The sequence below is a fragment of the Gossypium arboreum genome, chromosome 4 (assembly GCF_025698485.1).
Source record: "Gossypium arboreum isolate Shixiya-1 chromosome 4, ASM2569848v2, whole genome shotgun sequence".
Classification (NCBI taxonomy): domain Eukaryota; kingdom Viridiplantae; phylum Streptophyta; class Magnoliopsida; order Malvales; family Malvaceae; genus Gossypium; species Gossypium arboreum.
In genome coordinates this window covers 99,364,479-99,381,929 of record NC_069073.1, presented here as the reverse complement: position 1 = coordinate 99,381,929, position 17,451 = coordinate 99,364,479, and the positions used below count along the sequence as shown (strand labels likewise).

At 41.0% G+C, this 17,451-nt stretch overlaps 1 non-coding gene across 1 annotated transcript; it reads right to left on the bottom strand.

Moving 5' to 3' along the window:
• Positions 1 to 13,172: 13,172 nt before the first annotated feature.
• LOC128292444 (small nucleolar RNA R71) lies at positions 13,173 to 13,279 on the bottom strand. Its single transcript, XR_008282429.1, has one exon. It is a non-coding gene; the product is annotated as a small nucleolar RNA R71 (small nucleolar RNA).
• Between the last annotated feature and the right edge of the window lie 4,172 nt (positions 13,280 to 17,451).

Below are 17,451 nucleotides of genomic sequence, written 5' to 3'. Positions count from 1 at the left end.
AAATGGTATTTGGCCAAAGTTGTTATGGTGATAAAGCCATTGCATGCTAAGTGTGAAGCTTGATGATGATGCATGCAATGATGGATTTTCTACTCATGAGTAAGATTTTGAGTTTTCTCTTTGTTTTATCATGATTGAAGTTGAAAAGGAGCATGATTGTCATATTCGCCATGATGCATTCTTGAGCATGATTCATGCTTCTTGCATGTTAGTTAAAATTTGTGTTTTGGATGGCTATGGACACCTTGAAAATTCGCCATGCTCATATATGCATATATATGATTGCACATTATGTTTGGTTATGAACTAAGTGATGAATATATTGGTTTAAAGAAGAAAATGTGGAAGAATGCTTGTGAAATTGCAAGCACAATTCGGCCTAGCACACATATAAGTGCTTGATGCTATATTATAAGTTTTGGGCCACAATGTGCAAAGCATTAATTAGTAAATTGCATGCTGTTTTTGTGAGGTATTAAGTGCAAAATTGACCTCAACATGTACATGAATATTCGGCCTTGGATAGCCTATTGAAGGCCTTAGCATTTCCTTGATGCTCAAATAAATTGTATTGAATTGCTTGATGTAGTTTAAAATGTGCATGACCATTGTGTATTCAAGCTAAAGAGTGGCCATATGACCATTTAAAATCCTTGTCATATTCGGCCATAAGCAAGCACAATGAGGTTTTAATAAATTGAATTTGTTTGAATTAGCTCAAGAGCTAAGAGGGCCACAATTGGACAAGGGGAAGGAAAAGGTGATCGAATAGCCGAAAAAGCCGTTCGACAACATCCGAGGTAAGTCCTCAAGAAGTGACCTTACTTGAATTATGTGAGATGAAATATGGATGTGTATGATTATTGATTATGTGTGTATGAGTATTTGAATTCCACCGGGCTAAGTCCCAAGGCGAATATGCTAATGATTATAATTGTGTTTGAGCCTTAGTAACGAAAATGAAATATGTATGTCCAATGATTATTGATGTATGTGTGCATGAGAAATTGAATGATATCGGGCTAAGCCGAAGACAATTATGCTGGAAATTATATCCGGTTAAGACCGAAGGCAATTGTGCTAGTGGCTATATCCGGGCTAAGACCAAGGCATTCGTATGCGAGTTATTCTATCCGGCTAAGACCGAAGGCATTTGTGCGTGTGATTATATCCGGTTATATTCGAAGAATCTTGGGCTGGAGGTGAGTGTTGGTTGCTGTAATGAATTCAATTAGCACACTCGAAAAGCCCAAAGGATAAGGTACGTTATATGTGCATTGGAAAGTCGACATGTTTGAGCAACATTCGCTCAATCGACTAATGAATTTCAGTTATTGAATTGATTGATACTTTGTGAAATTATATAATGATGAAGTGTGAAGTAGGAATGTGTACAAATGAAATGATGCATTTGGCTATGTGAATGTATTGCTGTAATTAGAGTTGATTATATCCCTTGAGACTTACTAAGCATAAAAATGCTTACCCCGTTGCTTTGGCTCTCAGTTTTCTAGATTTCGCTCGAGGCAATCGGATTTGGGATCGTTGAAGTCGAAGTCATCCACACTATCAAGCCTCCATTTTGGTATAAATTTTTGGTCGAACTTGAGATGGCATGTATAGGACTACCCCTTGTTTGTTAAAAATGTTGTAATGTAAGTATGTACGGCCATGCGAAAATGGCTCGAAAAGGGAAGCATGAACTTAGACTAATTGTGGGTTGTATGTATATATTTGGTGTCATGATGTGGCTATGGCTGGGAAATGGGAATGTTGGTCATATGATCAGCCATTGGCATGGTTAAAATGATCATATATGAACCTATGTATGGCAAGACTAGTTGAATCAAGGAGACTACCAAATAGGTAAGTCCTACCTTAAAAACAGATGCTGCCAGCTGCAGTGGCGTGAATGTGAAAAATCACCAAAATTCATAGGAATGGAATTAAATAGTGAATAAGCTATGTAAATGAACCTTGATGAGTCTATTTTCATATGGAAGAAACGAAATGGTCATAGGAGTTACAGGTTAAGAGATATTAAAGCTATTGTGAGACAGGGCCAGAATGGTTTCTGGGTTCCCTGTCGCAACTTTAAAATTCACTATAAATTATCCAAAAAGAATTAGGAGACATACCTTATATGTACAGATTCCATTTTGAGTCTAGTTTCATTAGAAACAAACGACACCAGCATTAAAGCCCTGTACAGAGAGATATTCAAGTTATACCGTGCGAAGGTCAGAGCAGTCGATCCCTGTAACATGGGTAACTTTAACTAATAAACTGTACCAATTGGCCCGACCAAAATCCTAGAAATAAATCCATGGATGGATATATGAGTCTAAATTCAGGAAAATTTACAAAACCAGTTTCCGAGTTTTGAAACTCGAGATATGATTTTAAGGCGACAGTGATGCAGTTTTCCAGCCTGACTGGAAGTGTCGAATTGGTGGGCAAAACATGTGAACTTGGCTTGTTAACCCCTCGGGTCCGACACGGCGATGGTCTCGGGTTTGGGGTGTTACAATTTTATTGGTATCAGAGCCACGGTTTAGTCGATTCTAGGACTACCGTGATGTGTTTGGGGTCTAGCTATACATGCCATTAAATGATGAATCGATAGTGTGATGATTCGACAATTCGACTTTGTGTTTGTTGTAGCAATGGATCCCGATCCCAACCGAAGCGATAGCTGATGATGTGGAGAGTGTGGCGCTGCCCTGCGCAAGAAGGGACAGCGCCGGGACTCTCAACCTATGGCCAGCAATCCTAATGACGAGGCTAGGCAAGCCTTTTATAGTGTGATGAACGAATGGTTTAATCAATACATTCGAACCAACACGGCTGCTCCACAACCTCCATTCCCGACAAATGCAACCCCGCCCTACAATACCTCCGGTGATCGACCAAATAAGGTCAAGTAAGCCCCAATCGATAGGATTCGAAAACATGGGGCCACTGAATTTAAGGCTACGGATGATGATGATGCCGAAGCGAGCTGAATTTTGGTTAGATAACACTATCCGGTGCTTGATGAGCTATCCTGTACACCCGATGAGTGCTTAAAGTGTACCATCTCCTTGCTACGAGTCCGCCTACTATTGGTGGAGTACTCGACTTGTGGTGCCTAGAGAGCAAGTGACTTGGGAATTCTTTCAAACCGAGTTCAAAAAAGTATATCACCGAGATTCATCGACCAAAAGCGGAGGAATTTCTTGATCTTAAGCAAGGTTCTATGTCCGTTACCGACTACTGAACGAAAGTTTGTGAGGCTTAGCCAGACGCTGCGAGAATGCATTTCGTCCGAAGCTATTATGTGTAAACGCTTCGAGGATGGGCTGAATGATGATATAAGGATGTTTGTTGGCATTCTCGAGATACGAGAGTTCGTAGTACTTGTTGAGCGAGCTTGTAAAGTCGAAGAGCTTAGAAAGGAGAAACAAAAAGCGATGTGGGGATTGGAGAATTCGAAAGAGGTCCTCGGAAAGTCTCTTCAACAAGCATCGAAGAGATTTCGAGATGATGCGAGCCGGTCTAGAGGCGTTTCGGGCTTTTCTAGACGAGGACGCGATCGACCCCCTGTGACCACACGAGTCACTTCGATCGCCAGTGGTGGAAATGATCGCCGAGAGAGGGCGGAGTGTCCACATTGTGGCAAATGGCATTCGGGGAGCTGTTGGTTTCGTGATCGCTCCTGCTATAAGTGTGGATCGGCCGACCACTTTATGAAGGATTGCCCGAGGATGCATGAACAGAATGCAAGTCAGAGTGCAAACCCGGGTGCTACCACTGCTCGAGGTAGGCCACCTAGAAATATGGGCAATGTCAGTGGCGGTCAGAGAGGATCTAGAGATGCTACCATCAGATCTGAGGCTCGTGCTCTGCTAGGACTTATGCATTACGCGCACGCCGAGGATCTGCCTCTCCGATGTTATTACCGTACTTTCACTCTTTTCAATACAAATGTAATTGCTTTGATTGACCACGGTTCTACTCATTCATATATATGTGAAACCTTAGCATCCAAAGAAGACTTTGCCCATTGAGTCTACTGAGTTTGTAATTCGGGTGTCAAACCCCTTGGGTCATTACGTGCTTGTTAACAAAGTGTGCAAGAAAAGTCCCCTAGTGTTCCGAGGTTCTTGTTTTCCAGCGGACTTAATGCTTTTGCCATTCGATGAGTTCGATGTTATTCTTGGTTTGGATTGGTTGACCATGCACGATGCGGTTGTAAATTGCAAGAGCAAGACTATCGATTTGAGGTGCGCGAATAATGAAATAATTGGGTTGAGTCCACGGACTTAAAGGGTTGCCACCGTAATATCGATGTTGGCCCAAAAATATGTAAGAAAAGGGCGCGGCGTACCTTGCGTCGTACTCGATGACAAGGAATCGAGAAGAAACCCGGATCTGCGCCCGTGGTTTGTGAATACCGGATGTTTTCCCAAGAATTGCGGGTTTACCACTGTTCGAAATAGAATTTGGCATCGAATTGGTACTGGTACCACTCCAATTTCGATAGCTCCGTATCGTATGGCACTAACGGAATTAAAGGAGTTGAAAGTTCAGTTGCAAGAATTGGTGGATAGAGGTTTTGCTCGCTTGAGTTTTTCGCCTTGGGGTGCGGTGTTGTTCGTGAAGAAGAAGGATGGAACCATGCGATGTGCATCGACTATCGTCGACTTAACAAAGCGACGATAAAGAACAAATATCCGTTGCCACGTATTGATGACTTGTTCGATCAATCAAGGGAGCCTCGGTGTTCTCGAAAATAGATTTGAGATCGGGCTACTATCAATTGCGAATCCGAGATTCGAGACGTGCCCAAGACGCCTTGAGCGAGATATGGTCACTATGAGTTCTGGTGATGCCGTTTGGGCTCACTAATGCCCTACGGTATTTATGGATTTAATGAATCGAATCTTTAGACCATATTTGGATCGATTAAGTAGTCGTGTTCATTGATGACATCTTGGTCTATTCAAGAAATGAGACCGAACATGCTGAACACTGCGGTTAGTGCTGCAAATTTTACGGGACAAGCAATTATATGCTAAGTTCAGCAAGTGTGAGTTACGGTTAAGAGGGTTAGCTTCTTGGGTCATGTGGTATCTGCATCGGGTATTCGAGTCGATTCAAATAAAATTTCAGCCATACTAAATTGGAAGCCTCAGAAATATTCTTGAGGTTCAAGCTTTTGGGGCTTGCTTAGGTTATTACCGACGATTTGTAAAGGCTTCTCAACGATAGCCACGCCGATGACGGTTACTCCAAAAGGATGTTAAGTTCGAATGGACGGAGAAATGCCAAAAAGCTTGATCAATCGAAAACTTATTTGATGAAGCCCCAATTCTAGTGCAACCCGAGTCCGCAAGGAGTTTGTTATCTATAGCGACGCCTCTCTACTTGGGTTAGGTTGCGTATTAATGCAAGAAGGTCGAGTTGTGGCCTGTCGTCGAGGCAATTAAAGCCACATGAGAAAAATCCGACTCATGATCTCGAATTGGCCGCCATCGTATTCGCCTTAAAGATTTGGCGACATTACTTATTTGGTGAAAGGTGCCATGTATACTCGGATCACAAAAGTCTCAAATATTTGATGACCCAAAGAGACTTAAATCTGCGACAAAGACGTTGGCTTGAGTGTTAAAGGATTATGAATCGATCATTGATTATCACCCGGAAAGGCGAATGTGGTTGCGGATGCCTTGAGTCGTAAATCGTTATTCACTTTACGACGATGAATGTGCACTTGTCCGTCCGATCCGACAGGTGTGTTAGTGGCTGAATTGAAAGCCAAACCATTATTGACACACCAAATTCGAGAAGCTCGGAAAGTCGACGACGAGTTGGTTGCAAAACGGGCTGCGTGTGTTCGAACAAGGACTCGGAGTTTCAAATCGACGATGACGATTGTTTGAGGTTCAAAAGTCGTCATGTGTCCCAAAGAATTGAACTCATTTCGATAATTCGAATGAAGCCCATTGTAGCCAAATGGCAATCCACCCGGGAGTACGAAGATGTACAATGATTTGAAACGTCGATTTTGGTGGCATGGTATGAAGCGAGACATCTCAGACTTTGTTTGAGATGTTTAATATGTCAACAAGTGAAAGCGGAACATCGGTGCCTTGAGGATTACTTGACCAATCACGATACCCGAGTGGAAATGGGATCGAGTCATAATGGACTTTGTATCCGGACCGCCATTGTCGACAAGTAAGAAGGATGCGGTTTGGGTCGTGGTAGATCGATTGACTAAGTCGGCCCACTTTGTCCCCGTCGTCGGATTTTTCAATGGACAAATTAGCGGAATTATCGTTTCTCAGTTGTGAAATTACACGGGTGCCTATTTCTATCGTGTCGGATAGAGATCCGAGATTTACCTCGCGATTTTGGAAAAAGTTGCAAGAAGCTTTGGGTACCAAGTTGCATTTCAAAGACCGCCTTTCACCCCCAAACCGATGGTCAATCCGAGCGGATAATTCGGATACTTGAGGATATGTTAAGATGTTGCGTCCTCGAGTTTAGTGGTTCATGGGAGCGGTATTTGCCGTTGATTGAATTCGCTTACAACAACAAATTTTCAATCAAGTATTAAGATGGCACCTACGAGGCTTTGTACGGCGTAAATGCCGTACACCATTGTTTTGGACCGAGCTTGGTGAAAGCAAGATTTTCGGTGGATTTGATTAGGGATGCTGAGCGAAAGTGAAAGTAATCCGTGAAAGTCTCAAGATAGCCTTCGATCGTCGAGTAAATGCACGCGGATATGAAGCGTAAGGATATCGAGTATCGGTGGGTGATAAAGTGTTTCTCAAGGTATCGCCTTGGAAAAAGATACTCGTGTTCTACCGTAAGGGCAAGTTGAGCCCGAGGTTCATTGGGCCATATGAGATATCGAGCGAGTCGGTCCAAAGGCATATCGTTTGATTTTGCCCCGAACTCAAAAGGTTCACGATGTCTTCCACGCTTCGATGCTTCGACGTTATAGATCCGATCCATCGCACGTGATTAGTCCATCAGAAATTGAAATTCAAGCTAATATGAGTTATGAGGAAGAACCGATTCGTATCCTATCACGAGAAGTGAAAGAGTTGCGAAACAAGCGGGTTCCGCTAGTGAAAGTGTTATGGCTCAAGCACGGGATAGAAGAAGCTACTTGGGAGACCGAGAACTCTATGAGAGAGCGATATCCGAACCTATTTACCTAGAAGCTTTTCGGGGCGAAAATCTCTTGAGTGGGGAGAGTTGTGACACCCTAATGTGACCCTAGTCGGAGAGTGGTTTCGGGACCACGAAACCGAGTCACAAGAATAATTAAGTGTTATATTCCGTGCTTATTGTATGTGGAATTGGTATGCGTAAATATTTCGTGTCTCGATTTTTATTAATTAGGTGCTAATTTATAAGAAAGGACCCATGTGCTAGGACTTGAAAATGTGATAGGTGTATTTTTAAGTGGCCTAATAATGCATAAAGTGAAATAAATGGAGTTGCATGTCAATTATCCCATTCCCTAAGGTGGATGGCCGGCCATGACAAATTATGGGCAAGGGAAAACATGTTCCCAACATGTTTTACTAATGGATGATGTTAGAAATGATAAAATAAGAGTATGAAAAAAAAGAGAAAAAAAATGTTCATTCTTCTCCATAGGCTTGGCGAATGTACTAAGGAAAGAAAAGAAAAATTTGTTCATCCTTTCTCATCTTCTTGGCAAAATTACTAAGGGAAAAGGGGGAGGATTTTTGCTTCATGCTTGGGTTGGAAGAGACCTAGAAGGAGATTTGGCTAAGTTTACATCAAGATTAAGGTATGTATGAGGTTGTGTTGGGAGTTTCATGCATGGTTTGGTTGCTAATTTGATGTGCATGTTATCCATGGCTCAAATCTTTGTTATGCCATGGAAATGGTATTTGGCCAAAGTTGTTATGGTGATAAAGCCATTGCATGCTAAGTGTGAAGCTTGATGATGATGCATGCAATGATGGATTTTCTACTCATGAGTAAGATTTTGAGTTTTCTTTTGTTTTATCATGATTGAAGTTGAAAAGGAGCATGATTGTCATATTCGCCATGATGCATTCTTGAGCATGATTCATGCTTCTTGCATGTTAGTTAAAATTTGTGTTTTGGATGGCTATGGACACCTTGAAAATTCGCCATGCTCATATATGCATATATATGATTGCACATTATGTTTGGTTATGAACTAAGTGATGAATATATTGGTTTAAAGAAGAAAATGTGGAAGAATGCTTGTGAAATTGCAAGCACAATTCGGCCTAGCACACATATAAGTGCTTGATGCTATATTATAAGTTTTGGGCCACAATGTGCAAAGCATTAATTAGTAAATTGCATGCTGTTTTGTGAGGTATTAAGTGCAAAATTGACCTCAACATGTACATGAATATTCGGCCTTGGATAGCCTATTGAAGGCCTTAGCATTTCCTTGATGCTCAAATAAATTGTATTGAATTGCTTGATGTAGTTTAAAATGTGCATGACCATTGTGTATTCAAGCTAAAGAGTGGCCATATGACCATTTAAAATCCTTGTCATATTCGCCATAAGCAAGCACAATGAGGTTTTAATAAATTGAATTTGTTTGAATTAGCTCAAGAGCTAAGAGGGCCACAATTGGACAAGGGAAGGAAAAGGTGATCGAATAGCCGAAAAAGCCGTTCGACAACATCCGAGGTAAGTCCTCAAGAAGTGACCTTACTTGAATTATGTGAGATGAAATATGGATGTGTATGATTATTGATTATGTGTGTATGAGTATTTGAATTCCACCCGGCTAAGTCCCAAGGCGAATATGCTAATGATTATAATTGTGTTTGAGCCTTAGTAACGAAAATGAAATATGTATGTCCAATGATTATTGATGTATGTGTGCATGAGAAATTGAATGATATCCGGGCTAAGCCCAAGACAATTATGCTGGAAATTATATCCGGTTAAGACCTGAAGGCAATTGTGCTAGTGGCTATATCCGGGCTAAGACCAAGGCATTCGTATGAAGTTATTCTATCCGGGCTAAGACCAAGGCATTTGTGCACGTGATTATATCCGGTTATATTCAAGAATCTTGGGCTGGAGGTGAGTGTTGGTTGCTGTAATGAATTCAATTAGCACACTCGAAAAGCCCAAAGGATAAGGTACGTTATATGTGCATTGAAAGTCGACATGTTTGAGCAACATTCGCTCAATCGACTAATGAATTTCAGTTATTGAATTGATTGATACTTTGTGAAATTATATAATGATGAAGTGTGAAGTAGGAATGTGTACAAATGAAATGATGCATTTGGCTATGTGAATGTATTGCTGTAATTAGAGTTGATTATATCCTTGAGACTTACTAAGCATAAAAATGCTTACCCGTTGCTTTGGCTCTCGGTTTTCTAGATTTCGCCGAGGCAATCGGATTTGGGATCGTTGAAGTCGAAGTCATCCACACTATCAAGCCTCCATTTTGGTATAAATTTTTGGTCGAACTTGAGATGGCATGTATAGGACTACCCCTTGTTTGTTAAAAATGTTGTAATGTAAGTATGTACGGCCATGCGAAAATGGCTCAAAAGGAAGCATGAACTTAGACTAATTGTGGGTTGTATGTATATATTTGGTGTCATGATGTGGCTATGGCTGGGAAATGGGAATGTTGGTCATATGATCAGCCATTGGCATGGTTAAAATGATCATATATGAACCTATGTATGGCAAGACTAGTTGAATCAAGGAGACTACCAAATAGGTAAGTCCTACCTTAAAAACAGATGCTGCCAGCTGCAGTGGCGTGAATGTGAAAAATCACCAAAATTCATAGGAATGGAATTAAATAGTGAATAAGCTATGTAAATGAACCTTGATGAGTCTATTTTCATATGGAAGAAACGAAATGGTCATAGGAGTTACAGGTTAAGAGATATTAAAGCTATTGTGAGACAGGGCCAGAATGGTTTCTGGGTTCCCTGTCGCAACTTTAAAAATTCACTATAAATTATCCAAAAAGAATTAGGAGACATACCTTATATGTACAGATTCTATTTTGAGTCTAGTTTCATTAGAAACAAACGACACCAGCATTAAAGCCCTTTACAGAGAGATATTCAAGTTATACCGCGCGAAGGTCAGAGCAGTCGATCCCTGTAACATGGGTAACTTTAACTAATAAACTGTACCAATTGGCCCGACCAAAAATCCTAGAAATAAATCCATGGATGGATATATGAGTCTAAATTCAGGGAAAATTTACGAAACCAGTTTCCGAGTTTTGAAACTCGAGATATGATTTTTAAGGCGACAGTGACGCAGTTTTCCAGCCTGACTGGAAGTGTCGAATTGGTGGGCAAAAACATGTGAACTTGGCTTGTTAACCCCTCGGGTCCGACACCGGCGATGGTCTCGGGTTTGGGGTGTTACATGATCTGTAGAGATCCCTAAGTTATGTTATTATCCCTATTCAAGACTAATAATGTCTAATCCCTAGATTGAATAACTGAGACTTTTCTCTAATTAACACTCTAGGGTTACATTAACTCGATCTATGGATCCCCTTATTAGGTTTCACCCTGATCCGGCAAAATCTTGTCACCCTATGTCTAGGCACGCAATCAACTCCGCTTAATTATGACAAATGTACTCTTAGACAGGGTCTATTCCTCCTCTGAATAAGAGCATGTCTTGAATCAGTATCCTGGGATATCAAAACAATAATTAAGAACACATAATTAAGAACAAGTTAAATATTTATCATACGATTCAGAAACTAATAACAAGATTCGTCTTAGGTTTCATTCCCCTTAGGTATTTAGGGGATTTAGTTCATAACTAAATAAGAAAACATCTCATAAGAATAAAGAATACAAAACATAAAGAAAACCCAAAACTCCTGAAGGGAAATTGAAGAGAGATCTTCAGTCTTGATGATGAATCCGACTTCTGAGATAGATCAATCGGCTTCCTTGGAGTAATTCCTTACTCCCCCTTCTCTACCTCCGTTTTCTTTTGATAAACGCCAAATGATACATGTTTTTACCCTAAATAATTTGCATATTTATGGATGTTTACTACTAGATTTGTGGATTTTGGTGCTTTTAATCCGGTTATTTCATGTTTTGTACCCAGGAGAGCACCAAGAGTCAAAAGGAGCCAAAAACGAGCTAAAAAATGGACAAAACAGACCAAATTGAGAAGACCCACACGGCCTAAGCCTTGCCACACGGGCAGCTCACACGCCCGTACCTTTCGAGGGTGTCGACCAAGGTTTACACGACTCACACAGCTTGGCCATTGAGCCCACACGGCCGTGGCAATTTAACGGATCGCACACGGCCTGGCAACCACGTCACACGGCCGTGGCACACGGGCGTGTCCCTTTTTCAAGGAGTTGTATTCTACACGGAAAAAAGATACTTAGGGGGGAAGAAAGCCAATCAAAAGCCTATATAAACACCCTAAGTATGACCTAGAAAGGGGGCTCTCCAGAACTTTTCTGGAACACAGAACCACACACCGGGAATTACTTGAAGGAAGCCATTCAATCCATCTCAAAAGCCGGAGCTACTCCAAGACTGAAGATCTCTCTCAGAAATCCTTCAAGGGTTTTAGAGTTTTCTTTATGTTTTTTTATTTTCATACTTTTGAGATGTACTCTTATTTTATTATGAACTAAACCCTTTAGATACCTAAGGGGGATAAAACCTATGATGGACCTTGTTATTATTATCTGAACTGTATGATAAATACTTGATTTGTTCTTAATTATGTGTTCTTAATGATTGAGTTAATATTCTGGGTATTAATTAATGATTTGATGTGGTTATGCAGAGGAGGAATAGACCCTGCCTAAGAGTAGATTTGGCATAATTAAGCGGAGTTGATCGAACGCCTAGAAATAAGGTTACGAGATTTTACCGGATTAGGGTGAAACCTAACAAGGGGATCCATAGATCGAGTTAATGCAACCCTAGAGTGTTAATTAGAGAAAAAGTCTCGGTTATTCAATCTAGGGATTAGATGTTATTATTCTTGAATAGGGATAATAACTTAACTTAGGGATCTCTACGGAACAAGTCAAGTGAATAAATCGTCTGGTTCAGAGTCAGATAACAAGTGAAATCTAGGTGGATTCCTCATTGGGTGTCATTTTTATTAATTGCTTCTCTTCAAGTCTTTTTCCAAATTCTCTCTTCGCTTTAATTAAATTAGTTAATTAGTTTAGATAATTAGTTTAATAAACAAAGCCTTTTATTCTTAGGCTAGATAATAAAAAGATAGTTATTGCTAGTACTTTTGGTTCCCTTGGGTACGATATCCCGATCTTGCTATTACTATACTATTGTTTGATAGGTGCGCTTGCCTTTTTGTCATGATAATAGTTAGTCTAGGTCTGATCTTCATTATAAATATTTATTACTTGTTACGAATCACGCGATCAAGTTTTTAGCACCGCTGCCAGGGAACTGAAATATTAGGAACACTAATTTTTTATTACTTTAGCCATTTATTTTTCTTGCAATTTTATTTTATTTTACTATTTATTAATTTACTTTTTTCTTTCTCTTGGCAGGTTTTTATAGTTTATGACTAGAAGAAACCCGTCAGAACCCTTACTTTTTGACGAAGAAATCGATCGAACAGTTCATAGAAGTCAAAGAGAAATAAGGCATAGTTTACAATACACATAAAACGAACAGGAAGACAATACTCAACCACCAACCGACGAGATGGCTGAAAACCAAGACAATCACCTGCCTCCTGCAATTGCAGCTAATCAAAATCCTGCTCCACGTACTGTGTATGACTATGCTAAATCCTCTTTAATAGGAATTGAATCAAGTATAGTTAGACCTGCTATTACTGCGAATAATTTTGAATTAAAACCTAACAGTATTCAAATGATACAGCAGTTTGTTCAGTTTGATGGTTTGCAGGATGAAGATCCCAACAATCACTTAGCAAATTTCCTAGAATTTTACGATACATTCAAAATCAATGGCGTTTCTGATGATGCCATCCATCTTCGGTTATTTCCCTTCTCACTGAGAAACAAAGCTAAACTGTGGTTAAACTCGTTACAACGAGGGTCTATCATTACTTGGGAGCAAATGACCGAGAAATTTTTACTAAAATATTTTCTGCCGGCTAAAACGGCTAAATTACGCAATGATATCTCTTCTTTTGTGCAGATGGACTTAGAAACACTTTACGATGCATGGGAGAGATACAAGGATCTATTGAAAAGGTGTCCTCACCATGGGTTAACGCTTTGGCTGCAAGTTCAAACGTTCTACAATGGTGTGAATCCCTCGACAAGACAAATGATTGATGCAGCTGCTGGTAGAACCATCAACAATAAAACACCGGAGGATACCTACGAATTCATAGAGGAGATGTCACTGAACAACTATCAGTGGCAGGTTATGAGGACTAAGCCAACAAAAACAGCCAGTTTTCATAACATCGATTCAGTCACCATGCTCTCTAATCAGGTAGAACTTCCCAATAAAAAGATTGATAGTTTTCTTGGTTTTACGTAGGTACATCCAATAATAAGGTGTGACTCAAACAGAGGAGGTGTGCATACAGAATATCAATCCTTCAATCCCACAACCGAATAGGAACAAGTCAACTATTTGGGTAACAATAACTCTAGACCTCAAAATAACCCATACAGTAATACCTATAATGCAGGTTAAAGGAACCACCCAAATTTTTCCTAAGGAGGTCAAGAGAATCAAAAGCCACAAAATCCTCAAGGTTTTCAATAGCCACCTTATCAACAAGAGAAGAAGCCAAACCTTGAAGAGATGCTCCCTAAATTCATCTCGTTGTTAGAAACCCGTTTTCAAAATACCGAGACTGCATTTAAGAATCAATAAGCATCGATACAAGGACTCGAAACTTAGATAGGCCAGCTATCCAAACAAATCTCTGAATGACCACAAGGTAGCCTACCAAGTAATACAGAACCTAATCTGAGGGAAAACCTCAATGCAATTAGCACTCAAGATAAGGAAGGATTCATTACACCCAAGCCAGAAATACAGCAAGACAACGCGATAAACAAAGGACGAGAAGAGGTAAACAATAATGATCCTAAACAGGTAAGTACGAATCATGAACCTCATGTGCCATATCCTAAAGCGATGATGAAAGACAGAACAGAAGAACAATTCGGTAACTATGTCAAACTCTTAAAGAAATTACATATTAACTTACCCTTTATTGAAGTTCTTTTGCAGATGCCCAACTCAGCAAAATTCTTAAAGGGACTTCTGAGTAATAAAAGGAAATTAGACGCTACATTGCATGTGGAACTCAATGTAGTCTGCTCAGGTATTCTAAAGAATAAGCTACCTAACAAATTAAAAGATCCAGGGAGTTTTACAATTCCTTGTTTAATTGGTACTTTATCTGTGAATAATGCTTTAGCTGATCTAGGGGCAAGTATAAATGTTATGCCGTATAAAATGTTTAAAAGACTAGGTCTCAGTAAACCCAAACGGACTAGGATGAGCATACAATTCGATGACAAAATAGTTAGATTTCCTAAGGGTATTATTGAAGACATCCTTGTTAAAATTGATAAATTTATTTACCCAGTAGACTTCGTTGTCTTAGATATGGATGAGGATAACGAGGTACCTTTCATTTTAGGATGACCATTTTTAGCAACTACCAGAACCATTATTAATGTAGGCACAGGGGAGATAACACTTTGTGCAGGTGACGACGCAGTAACACTCCAAGCACGCGACTTAGTCAAAACCCCTAAGACTCAGGATAATGCTACAAAAACTGTCGATGATAAAACTAATATTCAATCATCCTTGCAGGAACCTCCTCGAACAAAGACAATAGAGACAGTACGCTACTATCATGAAGAGAACAAAGACGTCCGTGAAGAACGAAGACTACAGATAGAGGAGCTAGACGAATGGTGAGAACACAAACTGAGAACACATGATAAACCAAAACTACGCAAAAACAAGCCCGATACCTCTCCTAATCAACTTCAGGTCGGCGATACAGTCTTACTAGATGCCGTTGATCCTCACATTGTCACTACCACACCAAATGAGGAAATCCCTCTTACGGTACTTAGTATTTTTCCATTCGGTATAGTGGAGGTAAGTCATCCCAAGTTCGGCACTTTTAAGGTAAACAACACCCGTTTAAAACCTTATTTTAAAACTGACAACAGGAATGAAGAGTATGAACTCCTCAAACCACCATGATCATTCAATGGAGAGGTCAGTCAAGCTTAGACTATAAATAAGTGCTTCTCAGGAGGCAGCCCGAGCACTAACATATTTTGATTTCTTTATTTTTTAATTTCTAACACTTTGAATCATTAACTTAATCTTTGAATTGCACAGTTTTCAAGCACACATGGCCAGGAACACGGGTGTGCCTAATGCCATAGCCAAACAGGGGAAGAGACACAACCGTGCAATACAGCTGTGTTGAAGTAAGACATGATTTCCCCAAAACACGGTGTGCGATAAATCCCCACGACCGTGCGACATGGCCGTGGGTGAACTTGATAGGAAGAACACGGGCGTGGGATAGAAAACCACAGGCGTGTCAGGGACAAGGCTCGATTCTATTTCTTCGACACGGGCGTGGGACACGCCCGTGCCATTAAACCGTGGACAACAATACATGGGCATGCTACCATAAAACACGGGCATAGGAAAAGCGAACAAAGCTTGGCACTGCCATACGACATGGCCGTGTGCCACACACGCCCAAGACACACGGGTGTGTGATAGTAGCCGAGCACGACCACATTTGAAAAAATTTTAAAAAAATCTGGCTACCCTCACAGCACACGAGCATGGCCCTAGGCCGTGTGCCCCTTCCCTCTATAAACAAACCACTGTTCATCTTCTTCCTCCTTTCAAAACCCTAGCCGAAATCCACCCTCCCCCAACCCCTATAACCTATTTCGGCTACCATTCCCTATATTTTCACTTCCCCAACCCCCAAATCACTCTCAAAGTCACTCCACTTGCATCAATCCCCATTTTCCCCTCCCTATACCCTCTATTTTCCCACCACACAGTTTCCTCTCCACGTCACATGCCCGTGCTCGCCATCACATGCCCGTGCACTGCCTTACAACAGCCCTTGGTTCACTTTCTCAACCCTATTTTTCCAATTTGTGTTGTTGCATTAGTATTTTTCATGCTTTACATAGATATTGTTACTATTACAAATATGTTTTAGACAAGTTAAGAATTTGATTTAGAATTTTCTATATTTGACTTATTTAAAACACTAAATAGCATATACTAGTTTTTAGGCCTCTTGCTTAACTACTAATGTATCTTGGATTCTATCAATGCTTATATAGTTTCAGGTATATTATGTCGTCATCAAGAGACAAGAAGGCCGCGGTCCCTTCCTCAAAAAGACGTAGGGGACCGGGTTCTTCCTCGGTATGAGCTACAGCTGAAGTTCGGCACCCGTTCCTTGAATTTCCACAAGCTTCGCAAGAGGAGCTATTTCAAATACTACGCGCATGACCCATCACCACAGGTCGCTGCATCGATTAGGCTGCCATAGAGTAAGTCCAGCTCACTGATGCCATCGCGCCCCCCTGTCCACAGACCCATGGGAACGGTTCTTCACTATTACCGAGCCCACTTATTTAGAGCTAACTCTAGAACTATGCTCTACTTTTCATTTACAGGTGGTGATGACGAACAATAACGACCCAGGCACCATTCACTTCCGATTAGACGGTCTAGTTTGTGCGATGAGTGTCCCAGAGTTTGGAGTTGCTCTGGGACTCTACATCGATGAATTTATGGAGGAGGAGGATAAGAATGCACTACCATGCAATCTCCACATCTCCCCCTCCTTATGCTGGAAGGCTTTGGCACCACTCTCTTCCACCTACGACCCCAGTTGCTCGAAGGCTTCAGCCCTCGCTCCTTCCCTACGCTCCTCCATGCCATCTTGGCACACATATTGATTGGGAGGAGAGAGAGCACAAGCATCGTCACCACCTATAACGCCTACTGTTTATGGTGCATGGCGAATGCACATGTGACTGACTTGGCCTACTTCATTGCTTTCGCCATTTTCCATCAGACCGAGCGGCATAGGAAGGGAGTGATCTCTATCGGCCCCTACATGACGTGCCTTGCAAGACACTTTGGCCTACTTAACACCGCAGCCCAGTCATCAGCGCTTACACTGATAGGTCAGATGTCCTCAGAGGGCATCATGACTATGATACACATGCGGATGATCGAGCGCTGACATGAGACCGATCCTCCTCAGTACTGTCTATCGTATGCCATTGACGAGGAGGATCTTGAGGACATTCTTGATGATGTTCCCCCATAGCACGAGGAGCCTTCGATCGCGCCACCTAGGGAACGATCAGTTCCTGCGGCTGTTTCATTGGCACATCTTTCC